Source organism: Gouania willdenowi, chromosome 4 (assembly GCF_900634775.1).
Source record: "Gouania willdenowi chromosome 4, fGouWil2.1, whole genome shotgun sequence".
Classification (NCBI taxonomy): Eukaryota; Metazoa; Chordata; class Actinopteri; order Blenniiformes; family Gobiesocidae; genus Gouania; species Gouania willdenowi.
Window position 1 is genome coordinate 13442570 of NC_041047.1, and position 13000 is coordinate 13455569.

At 36.8% G+C, this 13000-nt stretch overlaps 1 pseudogene; it reads left to right on the plus strand.

Moving 5' to 3' along the window:
• Positions 1 to 9263: 9263 nt before the first annotated feature.
• Positions 9264 to 9380, plus strand: LOC114462739 (uncharacterized; annotated as a pseudogene).
• The last annotated feature ends 3620 nt before the right edge of the window (positions 9381 to 13000 follow it).

The following is a 13000-nucleotide window of genomic DNA, read 5'->3' on the forward strand; positions in this document are numbered from 1 at the left end:
AACGTTGGATTTGTTTGTCGGTTTAAGACACTTTTAGGCTTCTTAAAAGTCCTCCTCACTACTACTAAGTTTTTCACCTTAAGAGCTCTCTTAGGGCCTAAGATGCTTTGTGAATTACTTTTAACCCAACAAGGAAAATATCTAAGAAAAATCTAAAAAGGCAAGGAAAACTAAGGTTTTTCTGTGACATCATTAAGAGCTACTTTTAGCCTTAGGATTCTTTGTATATACGGGCACACTGATACCACCCACAAGCATCAGATAGTTATGATTTTAAAGGCTGTTGAGTTTACATTCATTGTAAAGACAAGTATATTCACACGAAATACCAATGTAAGAAACTCCAGTCCTTGAGGGCCGGATTCCTCAGACATTTAGATGTGTCCCTGCTCCAACACACCTGAATCAAATGAATGGCTCGTTATCGTGCTTCTGCAGAGCTTGATCACAACACATTGGTCTCCACCAGGGGTGTTTGAGATGGGACACATCTAAAAGTCTCAGGAATCCGGCCCTCGAGGACTGGAGTTTGACACGTGCTCTAAAGAAACAGGATGCCTTTGATTGCTGGTTTCACATTTAGAATTTGAAAAAGTTTTATTACCAAGTATAAATGGAATTTGTTTTGGTAGATGGTGCAAAGACAGCAACAGTACAATATGATTTATAATAATTGCCATAATAGCATTCCCAGAGCAGAATCAGAATCAACTTTATTGGCCATGTAATGTATGTTATACACACGAGGAATTTGACTTGGTGAACTGTGCTCTCTCTAATAATGTAAACATTAAATAACAATCAACTAGAAAAAAAATATAAACATAAATATAAACAGTAGTTAGACTAATATGTGCAAAACTAAAATAAAATAAAATACCAAGACAAGATAATAATAACATAGTGCAGTGATGAGTAGTGCAGGTGAACATTTAAATTAAATAGTTTATCAGTTTATCAGGTTATAGTCAGTGAACTGAGCTATACTTTCTTGTCGTAAAGATAATTTGGTTTTAAAACCTGGTCAGTTTGCAGAATTTGCATGTACTGCAAGAGCTGGCTTTAATCCATATACAAACACTAGCCTGTTGCTGCTCTTTTTTGTGTCAATATTTCATTGTAAAAGTAATTTGAAAGGACAATGGAATAGGATTATCCAAATGAATCCCTCTAGTAAACCAGAGGTTAAACATGTCTGATGGGTTCACTGTTTCTATATTGATTGGTTAGTGAGCGTCAGTGTGTGTGAGTCTTATACCAATTCTGGTATAGTCTGTTTTCTTTCTTGGGTCACCAAGATCAACCCTCAGCCTCCCACTACCCTGAGCAGGATAGACTAGAATATAAGAATAGGGTGATTGAATAGATACAAACACTAAAATCAAACACCTTAAGACTTTTCTTTATCATCCCATCAAGAAGCTTCACTCAGAAATCTACAGGGCTCATGAGAAATGGGTAAGTAATGAGAAAACAGTAGCTCTACTTCATTTATTCATAAGCTTCCAAAATATAAAGGTCTGTATCATGATAAAACTTAAGTGACCCTGTGCAGTAATATCCCACAATAATACTGTCTTGTTCCAACCAGTCATAGTTACGATTTCCACTTATTACACCTTCTCAGTCCTCCTCTCGCCCTAGCTGAAAGTGAAGGTTCGAAACCTTCAAGTCTTTTTACACCCAATTAACTCATCGAGGCAGAATATGCCCTGATGACTACTCTATGCTAACCTGAGATATTTTCTCCCTCTCTGCAAGATGACAGGAATAGAACTGTTGCCAGGTGCAGTTACCTTCGTAAACCTTACAAACAAGACAGCAAACAAAGCACTTTTTCAGAGAAATTAAATGAAAAATACATAAAAAAAAAAAAATGTGCCAACACATGCTTAGGGAAAACTTGTCAACCTCATTAATATGAGGATTATTGATGATATTACTGATACCAGGTGCCTCTCACCCAGGGGGGATGGGACAACTTAAAACCAAAAACTCATCCCCCTCACTTTTTACAGAGGGATTTGTTGTGGATTTCACCTTTATCTAAATGTTGATGTGATGATGTTGAAGGAGTCTCCGCTGACACCGCCATAATATAAATATAACATTTATTTAATACATAGTGAGCAATGTCAGAATAAAGACACCATGGCTGTCTGGAGAGTAGCGGATCGGAAGCAGCTCTGAAGGCAGGACAAGAGAGCAGAGCATACTATACTTTGAAGGGATGTAACACAACAGATGGTTGAAAATGTATTGGTCCATTTAAATTGATGGAATGGGGATCAAGCCAATCACTGCCAGCCCTTTGACGAAGCCACCGTTCAGATAAGGTAAACAAAGAGTTAACAGCAATGAGCAAATTGACAAAAGCAACAGGTGGGAAAATAATGGTCCATAAGTGGCAAAAAGAGTGACTTTTTTTTTTCCACTCAATGTTCAAAGAAGAGGAGCAAGGTGGTATGTAATGGCTAAAGGTAGCTTAAATGAGCAAAATGTGGCAAGCAATAGTGGAAAACGTGTTTTGGGTTGCCTATTTGGTTGAAAAGTGGCAAAAATTTGTTTAAAAAAAATTGGATAAAAGTGGCAAAATTTAGGCAAAAATTAGGAAAAGCTGATATTTGTTGGCAAAAGGTAGCGAAAATCTGAAAAAAAAAACAAAACAAAAAAGTGTTTTTTGGAAAAGGGCCAAAGATGGTTAAAAAGTTTCACTCAATATTTTCTGGGGAATAATAATTAAAATGAAGACAAAGAGCCACATGTTGAGTATCACTGACTTTATAACAATTTTATTATGGTTTTAGTAAATTCATTTAATAAACTAAATTGGGAGTCGATGGTTGCCCTACCCTTAGAACACCCTCACTTTTAAAAACGCTGCTCCACCCCTGCCCAGGTGTAAAACACTTCAATTCTGCAAAACTATTTCATAAACCAATCTGAACTGATAATTTTCTACTAAAAAATGGGAGAGCAAAATGAGCAGGAAACAGGGTGTCCACTCAGAGCACTGCCCTGAAGACAGTGGCCATTAAACTTCATTAGCCAGTATTGACACATTTGTTCCAGGTTAATCTCGGAGCCACTTGGCCTTTCAGATGGTGTCGATGGGATTTCATGCCTGGTCACCTTTAGAAACACCGACGCAAACTACAAAGAATAAACATTGTTCACTAGACCACTGGTCGATAATTTTTGAAGGGTAATATCTTTCTTTTGGCCTTGACAACCAGATCACAAGAAGATAAAGAGCTCTTCATTTGGAGGGAGACATTATGCAAAGCACATCAACATAGAAGTCTTTGCTTCTATAGCACAGTAAGCTGTACAGAATGAGGAGAAAAAAAAACAGTTTATAATTAGTAATGAATAATATATGTTAAGTTGAGACATTTCAATGCAATACTATTTTTACCTCATTAAAGAAGCTTCTTAATTCTGAAACTGACTGATTGGCCACGATTACTTTGTTGTTAAGCTGCAGGGTTGGTGTCAATTACAATCACGTCTTCAATTATCCATGTTCAATTACAACTCAGATATGATTATGCTGATCAGCATTTTTTCCAATTACAATTAAAAAGACAGTTATTTTTTTTCCTCAGTCATTTACAATTACATTTGCAAATATTAAAGTTCAATTACAATTACTGAGCCTGAAATAAATAAGCCTATAAAACATAACCTCTTGTAAGCTTTCTTTTAGCATTTCTTAAAATAACAGGTCAGTTTTGACTCATGTTTTAAATTAACTGTAAAATAAACAAAAAATTATCTCTTTTATCTCTTGGTTACCGACAGGTAGACTTGCTACAAAACACACCCAACCCTGCTTAACCATATTAAATAATCCCTGGTATCAGATAACTAAGGTGGATTGTTGTCGAGTTGTTTGGGAAGTAAAGAGCTGATTGGATTATATAAATGAGATAGATTGTGTCTCAACCCCACACCTCTCAACTAATTTGTTTTTTCTTGCCATGATCAATTCATTGCAGTCTTCAAAAGAATGTCCCAAAAAATAAAAACATTTCAAAATGCAGGGTACTGTGGGCTTCTGAGAAATTACTGTGTTACAAGGTAATTAGCAAAATGCGCTATTTCTGCTATTTCATACCACTAGACCAGAAACATGGAGCACTACGGCAGAGTGATCAAAGCACGTGGTTTTTTTTTAAAATATTTAATCTTTCAACAAATATCCTCGTCTTTTCTTTCAAAGGTCTGTTTCCTTTCCCTCCTATATAAGAAATTCCTAACGCCACTTATCAGAAGTGCTTATAAGTGAGGAACATGAAGTTAACCTGGCAAAGTTATCCTTGTTAGTAATTACTCAGGTTACTGAGTGAGAATCTGGTGTCAGATTTCAGATAGTCATAGAAAATATTCTGTGGGTCTTTAAAATCAGTCAAAATGCTCAAAAACGGCTGGCGCTGAGGAGGGTAGAAAATCTGAAAATGGCTGGCACTGAATGAGTTAAGTACGTTTAAAAAGAAGCAAAGTCATTTGTTATATTTCTACACCTAACCTTTACTGAATAAGTTATTGTTTTTTGTTCTAAAATGATCAACGGACATAGTCAAACTACAACAAATTAAATGACCTGACAATCAAATGCATCACATCATGCCAAACCAGTTATTTTAACTTTAAAAGAATTGTACATTTTGACCAACCTTGTTTATACAGGTGCCTTTGCAGAAAATAAAGTATATACATAAGTATGTGTACTTATCTAAAATAAACATATGGCATGAAAGTAACTTACTTGCACTCGAGTACAATTTCTTGAGTAGGACATATCAGTACTCTCTACACCTCTGTAGAAATATAAAATTTAGATGAAAGGGTTTTGATTCTCTTTCCTTTTTTGCCTATTCAGGTGCTACTTCCTGATAATGGGATACAGTTAAAAATGGTCCAACTTCCTGCAGGTTAAATACATGGAATTCATAAGAATACAAACAAAATACTGTAGGGTTGTCAAACGACAGTCTGCACTCCACAACTGGCCACAAACAAAATGTATATATATATATATATATATATATATATATATATATAAATAAAAGAAAGGAAAATTTATGAGTTTTTGCAATCTACATGGTTTTTGTGCAATACTTGTGCTCACAGTGGGTTGAATGTGGCCCCTGGGCTGAGTTTAAGGCAAGGCTTGGCACAGCAAATTTATTTGTATAGCACATTTCATACACAAGGCAATTCAATGTGCTTTACATGATTAACAGCATTGGTATACACAGTCATGTGCAGCATACAGAACACAAATATCGGCTTCTAGCTTTTCAAAACATCTGAGGTAATCACTAACTTTATCATCCCAAACAACGGCTGCTATAATGGATTGGCCTCTACTATCACCGAGGGAGTTTTGCCTGATCAAATCTATATAGATGCTGTGTAGTTATTTATATTAAAGCTGTTGTAATTACCTTTTACTTTGAATTACAACACAAGTCTATTGGTTTACAATAAGTACCGTGTAAATTCTTATTACATATTTAGTATATAAAATGGGGGAAAATGAAAATTAATGCATCAAGATGCAGCCATGGGTGATTCTGCATTAATTCATGTGATGTGTAACTATAAAGTCAAATCTGGTAAATTTATTAAACCACCGACCTGAGAACTTGAAATAAGAAAAGCTACGGCTACTTGCATTAAGAGTGGTCATAATTGGGACAAACGTCACCAAGTGATGAGGGGAAATGTCTTTCGATTTCTAATCTATTTCAAGTGCAGTTTTTACTGAGGATGTTTTGATTCACATGCAAAGCACCCCCAGACATTGATTTAGTTGTGGCTGTACTAATTAGTTTGGATCTACAGTGGAAAATCACCTAAATAACTATTCAACAACACAGCTTTAAATGACAATAATCTCAAAATTGTTTCCAGATTAATATTCCCTTTCAGTCTAGGTGTAGATCATTTGCATTTCGTATTAACATAATTGTAGTATCAAGTAAGTGACATTTTTCTATTGTGATGTCACTAAATTATTAGACCAACATACTGGGGCATAACGCTTATCAAGTTGCATTGAACATAATTAGAGATGGGACAATTTGTTTCTAAATTATATGTGGTTAGTAGTACTTATTGTATTTTTCTTTTGTGGGACAACAAGTCTTTCATCTCATGGAGATAAGAGGGTGATTTGTGGTTCGCTTTAATGGCCTCTTCTATGTGTGCCTTTGTTGTGTGGCTCTCCTCCAGCCTTTTCACTTTCTCTCAGTTAAAGGGAAGAAAGGCTTGTGATAATGGCTCACCTAGCTTTGGTGGGTCGTCTGTTCCAGGTAGAAAGTCAGAGAAAGCACATGGTTTGGAAAGAGAGGATGACTCAGTTTACTGTGATGCACAATCTATGAGTCATTGAGTTTAGATGATCAAGACAATCCTCTGTTTGAGAAAGAGTATACATGTATATAAATACTCTGCCAATGCATGTACAGTATGTATAATACTATTAATGGCCATGTACAGTTTTAAGGACAGTACAAGGAATTTGTCTTGGTAGTTGGTGCACAAAACAACAACAAAAAAAAAAAAAAAAAAAAAAAAAAAAAACAAAGAACAACCAAGCAAAAAAAATAATAATAATAATGATAAATATATATGAGGGATGAATAAAGGATAGATAGAGAATAAAGGATAAATGTATATATATATATATATATATATATACAGTGCAGCAGATTAAGGGATGAAGGAAGAGACAGAAAATAATGTATACTACTACTACTACAACAATACTAACAGTGGCGTGTTCATCTTTTAATATTTATCGTACATCTCCAGTTTTTTTACCCCTCGTCTGTTTCCATTGACAACTTTATTCGCTGCTGCAGACATACGCACACCTGCAGCCCCTCCCTCAGCTGCAGCTGAACACACTACCCAATCATAACACTAGCTGATGGCAGCACAGCTGCAGCATGGCTAGTGCTGCTGCTGGGGGGCCTGCACAACAGATCAGTTGGTTAGAAAAAAAAAATAATTATGGTTAAATTATTTGGAAACGGTTTGGCTTCAGAAAGTCACTGTGTGCGGAGGACTGAGTGTGTGTGCTGCAAAGATTGAGAGGTCTCTGCAGGTGGATAACGTTATACATAGGACTCAAAACAACTAGTTACCGTTACACTGCACATTTATTGTATGCAGGGGAAGCTCAAACGCTGCTTATGTCAGATGGGACAGTAACAGAAAAGTAACATTAAACTTTTTCCATGTACTCCATACGTATCAGGAAGAAGGCAGGTCTGGCTGAACTGTGACCTTACCATGGCTCTTACGGAACAGTCCTCAGAAGGCCATCATTACAGCGCATGTGCGCATCTGTAAACAGGCTGAATGTGTAACAGGTAAATGTGACGCCTTAAGACTTAAGTGCCGTCTTAAAGTGAAGTCTGTTTACCAGTACGTCAATCACCAACCCCGCCGCCTCCGCCCGATAATCACGTCACGCAGTGGTCGGTTGCGGTATTTGAGTGTCTGCGTGTGTGAGACTGCTAATGATGGCTGAACTGAAAGCGTTCAGAGTCTGTTACTCAGAAGACCCTTGATCATCTGCATGGAGACACCAGCGCACAGAGCTCTGACAGGCACTAAACACTGTGTCTGACTGTAACTGATACAGGTCAACAGCAGCTCAGAGGTTCATGTGTGAATATATTGTATTATTTTGGTTGTGTGTCTAATAAATACTTGGAATTTAAAGCATCAACTATGTAGATATGTACGTACGTCACCTCAGGACCAAACGTGAAACACCGCACATTTCCACGCTCACTCCAGTTTCTGAACGTCGGATTTTCCCGTGGATTTTGACGTACGCACTTCTTTGGGCGTACATATCTTTTGTACATGAGTCCCCTGGTATGGACATTGAGACAAGAAGTTTGGACTAGCAGTTAAAAGCCAAGATGAGCTGCTACTTGTGGGCAACCGTGGCTCAGGTGGTAGTGGGTCGTCTTCTGATCGAGAGGTTGGGGGTTCGATCCCAGTACCTGACTATGTGTCGAAGTGTCCTTGGGCAAGACACTGAACCCTAAGTTGCTCCCAGTGGTCGACTAGCGCCTTGCATGGCAGTCCTGTCCCACTGGTGTGTGAATGTGAGAGTGATTGGGTGAATGAGCTGATATGTAAAGCGCTTTGAGACTGCTTCAGTGTGGGGATAAAGCGCTATATAAATCAAGTCCATTTACCATTTACTCTTGGCTTATGAATGACAAGGAAGGCCTCGGCTGTGAAATAGGTCAAAAAGTTGGCAGTTTTGACAAATAAAGGTAAAGCACATTTTTTATTTTAATTTTCTGCTGTGCTGCTGATTCATTAAAGGAGGTTTGGCCTTATTGGTGTAAAAGTTTATAAATATTTTGTATTTGTGGGTTTTTGTGTTCTGAAAGTTTAGTGTCCTTTATGGCTAAATTAGCACCAATTTTTCACTGTCCTGGTCTATTTAGCATGCTTTGGCTACCTCCTTGTTCCATTGCACAAAATGTATGTTGGAGCACGGTGATATAAAAAACATGCTGGATAAAAGCCCTAGCGGACAGGAGTTGGGCACCCCTGACCTGAAGCCTTTAAGCTTAGAAAAGTCCAGCTTAGTTAAAATAATGTTCAGATTCTTTTTTTAGCTGTAGGGCGGCTGTAGTTCTGGGATGTCTTAAATCAATCAAAGGAATAATGGAATCAAAAGAAAACCAATGCTTTAAAGAGGAAAAGTGTGTTATACAAAAGTCTGCTCTTAACCATCACAACATCCTAAATTCTGAGTACTGCAGCAGAGAAAGACTTTTAAACTGTTCTACACCAAGTGAAAACCAGAATTTAAATTAGACTTCACTTAAAAAAAAAAAAAAAATATGTTATGTTGGTGACAGTCATGTTAGTTATTTTTCTATTGTTGCAGTTACAATTCTTGTATTACTGTAATTTCCACATATTTGTACTCTTTGTATTTCAGGTCCCAATGCTACTTTATGGGGGAAAATAAAAAGCATTTTAACGTGATGTTTTAGGGTTACGTTACATGTCATTCAGTTTGTCATCCATTCCTAAGAAGACACAGGTTGTGCACAGGTTTTCTATCGAAGCCCGTTTCTGCCACTAAAATGTTTTTAATAAAAATCACCACAAGTCATAATGAATTAGTAAAGTCATCTATGAGATACTAGGAGTGTGACGATCTCGATACGGCGATGTATCGTGATATTTTTTCGCATGATTGATTATCATGCATGGCCATACCAGCCTGCCATTGCCCGATCCCGTTAGATCTCGGAAGCTAAGCAGGTCTGGGCCTGGTTAGTAGTTGGATGGGAGACCACTGAGAATTCCAGGTGCCACAGTGGGGTGGCAGTCACCCAGTGGTATCTGTCATTGAGCCCTTGGGCAAGGCACTTCACCTACATTGCCTAGTATGAATGTAGTGTGTGAGTGAGTGTTGGTGGTGGTCGGAGGGGCCGATGGCGCACTATGGCAGCCTCGCTTCCGTCAGTCTGCCCCAGGGCAGCTGTGGCTACAATAGTAATTTACCACCACTAAGTGTGGAGTGAAAGAATAATGCCTTAATTCTGTAAAGCGACTTTGAGTGTCTATGATAAAGAGCTATATAAAACTGATGCATTATTATTATCAATATGCTCGCGCTAAGTACCATTTTTTTTTTTTTTTTTTTTTTTTAAATCAAAACCTTTTCTGCTTTTTCACTAAAATATGCAGGTAGGTCTTCACAGAAATTTTGTCACTGTTTGTTGAAGGAACCAATATATTGTTTACTGGAATATTGCACTATATTGGTGTCACTGGTAAGAAAGACCCTATTTTGTTTACAGAAAACACTATCGGATAGAGGTATTCGTTTACATTGGTATGTTGACACTTATTTACAGAAATGTTGCACTAAAATAGTGTCACTGTTCATAGGACACTTCAATTTATCGTCTTTCAGAGATAAAATTTATTTTTTCACTTTCAATCTTTTTTCTTGTTATGTCAAATTATCACAGATTAATTTCTGACCAATATATCAATAATTGCAGTATCATCGTATCGTGATCTTTGTATCTCATCGTATCGTGAGCTTTGTATCACATTGTGAGGTACCTAGAGGTTCCCACCCCTATGAGATACAAACTGAGCATTTTCAGCAGTCTACAGACACTATTATTTAGGGATGTAACGATTAATCGTAAGGCAGTTAAAAATCGATTAATAGGTATCACGGTTGATATCAATTTTCTGAAAATTGAATCGCAGTACTTTTTTAACCAGCAGAGGCTACTACTTTCTTTCTGGCCACCTTCTACTCTTAAATATGTCAATAAATGATTCATTGCCCCTTTAGCACCGAAAGAATATCTGTAATATTACTTGAATATCTGTAAAAGTCACGTTTTTCTATTATTCTGTCTGCTAGAATATCTTCTCTTCTTCACTGCAAGAATTTCTGCATGCCAACCGACCACTGTGTTACCAGCGCCCTCTGCTGGTCCAAACAAATATGACGTAAATCAGTGTAATCATGGTTTTTTTTTTAAGTCCAATTGTTAAGGCACAAAATACATTTTCAGTTGCACTTTTAAAAAGAAAAAGAACTATTATGCAGTTTTGCATTGTTTATTATAGAACCAGAATTTAAATTAATAGGCTTCATTTTCATTTCTATTATTCCTTCATTTATTTCATTCAAGATTTATTTTTAGTTAAATTGCATTGTTTTGAATAGTTTATCAAGGGATTCTTTTGACAATTAAATATAAAAGGAAAATACAGTATTTTCTAGTTTTTTTTCCCAAAAAAAAAAATTTGTCTACAGTCCCATTTTGTAAAATAAATTGTGAGAGAATCGTATCGTGAACCCAGTATCGTGAATCGAATCGTATCGGGAGTTGAGTGAATCGTTACATCCCTACTATTATTCTTAAAGAATTAAATCATATTTCATTCAAAACATGTTTTGGCTGTTTATTCAGTTCTTAAAATTCAACACATGCTACATAGTGAAGGAAATCGAAGTACATAAATATGTCTATTGTAAAATGCTTCACATTTTTGTATGTTTCTTCACAATTTTACATTAAAAACAATTTTCTGATAAATGACTCATAATTATGACTCACCATAATGATTTTTTTGGTGATGGTAACAGGTTTTCATAGGTTTGCTGCACTTAAGAAACAAGACTGAAATTGTCCTTCAGTGCAGCATTTTGTCATTATCAGCCACCTTACTAGAGATGTACACATGCCTTTCACCTAAACAAGGACGACACATTAAAGCAACTAAGTCTACACACCATCGGAACAATTGGATGCTTTTAACCTTTTAAATCAGCAGGAGCCATGTGTATTGAGCACTTCAACCAATTTGTGGCACATAAAGTTCCTAATTGCCCCTTTTTCCTACTCAAAGTTTACCCATAATAGCCTTGCAGTTCTGCTGGCCATGTAATTTGAGTTTGAGGATCCTTTCATTGAAAAAACTCGCCAATAACTTTTGAGAGGAGCCAATATCAATGCATGTATATCCATCATAATTTTAACAAGTTCATTTTGTGTTTTTTGAAATAATGTGTTCAGGTAACTTTTCAGGAAAATAGATCGCCTGACAAGTTTTGACTGCCAACTGTCAGTCTTCCTCAGATGCATATAGTGTTTGTTTTGATGCATCCCTACAAGTTCTTTCAGAAGGAAAGCATCAAAGCATCTACTGATTGCTTTCATGTATCCTGAAAAAAAAGTTGTCTGAATAAATGAAACATTACATATTATATACATCATAGATCCTGTAATTCCTCATCTACCAGGGTGGTATAGGATGGCAAATGCCACCCCACAACAAAGCCACCCCTGCCGCCACCTTAATTTGTACACACGAGCACGGAACTAAGCGGCCGCGGTCCGCCGACCGGTAACGCCCCCGCTGCCGCTTCCTGACTGGAAGTATCGCAAGAGCGGCACGGAAGTGCATCGTTTACATTGGCACACGGAGGAATGAGGAAAAAACATAGCTGCCAACCCTTACGCATTTTCCATTAGCACACATTTGTATCACTTCAAAAAGAAAAAGAAAAAAAAGTTCTTCCAAAATGGAGTAATGTTATCGTGATGGACTGTGGATTAATTTTCCTGCGATATATTGATCATCGCAGGGAAAAAATATTGTGATATATTGCATGGTACCTGGCAATACCCAGCCCTATAATACAGTATGCTTTATGTACGTCTGCTTTATGTTGCTACCTCCAAAAAAAACCCTCTTGCCAACCTATTTAATTTTTTCTAGATCCGACCCTGCTCATTGTAGCTTTATAATATGGTACCATAAGGTGATCTCCTGATGGTAGTGCTCAAAGGTGAAGTAATTTAAAGTATCTAAAAAGATCAGGAAAGTCAAATAAAATTCAATGAAATGTATGAAATATCTAAGAATTCACATCATAAATAACTCTTTTCACCCTGTAAAAATGTATTTATTAACTACAGACCATATTAAAACCTTAAATAAAAACACATCCCACTTCAATTTCTCCACACTTGTCACCAGACTGGCTTAACTGATTACGCAACACAAGACGTACAACTATATCACCACGTTGCACTCACCTTAAAATAATCAACTCTTCCACACCCCTTCCACTTTCCTACCCTGACTCCCTCACTCAAGTGTAACACTGCCCTCTCTTTATATTTTATTTCTTACCCTTCCTTATGGACGGCTGGTGATGGTCACTATTATGTTTTATTAATTGTAATAATAAAACATGCATTGTGGTCTCAAAAAAAAAAAAAAGCACTACATGTAGTGTTGACCTTCAACAGCATATGTAGACAAGGTAGAAAATAAAATAAAGGCTTCATAGTCCATAGCAGTAATGGAACATAAACCACAAACTATTGTTAATTGCCCTTTTTGGTGACAATGATTTAGGGTATTAAAATATCACCATTTACGCAGGTGTAGGCGTTTT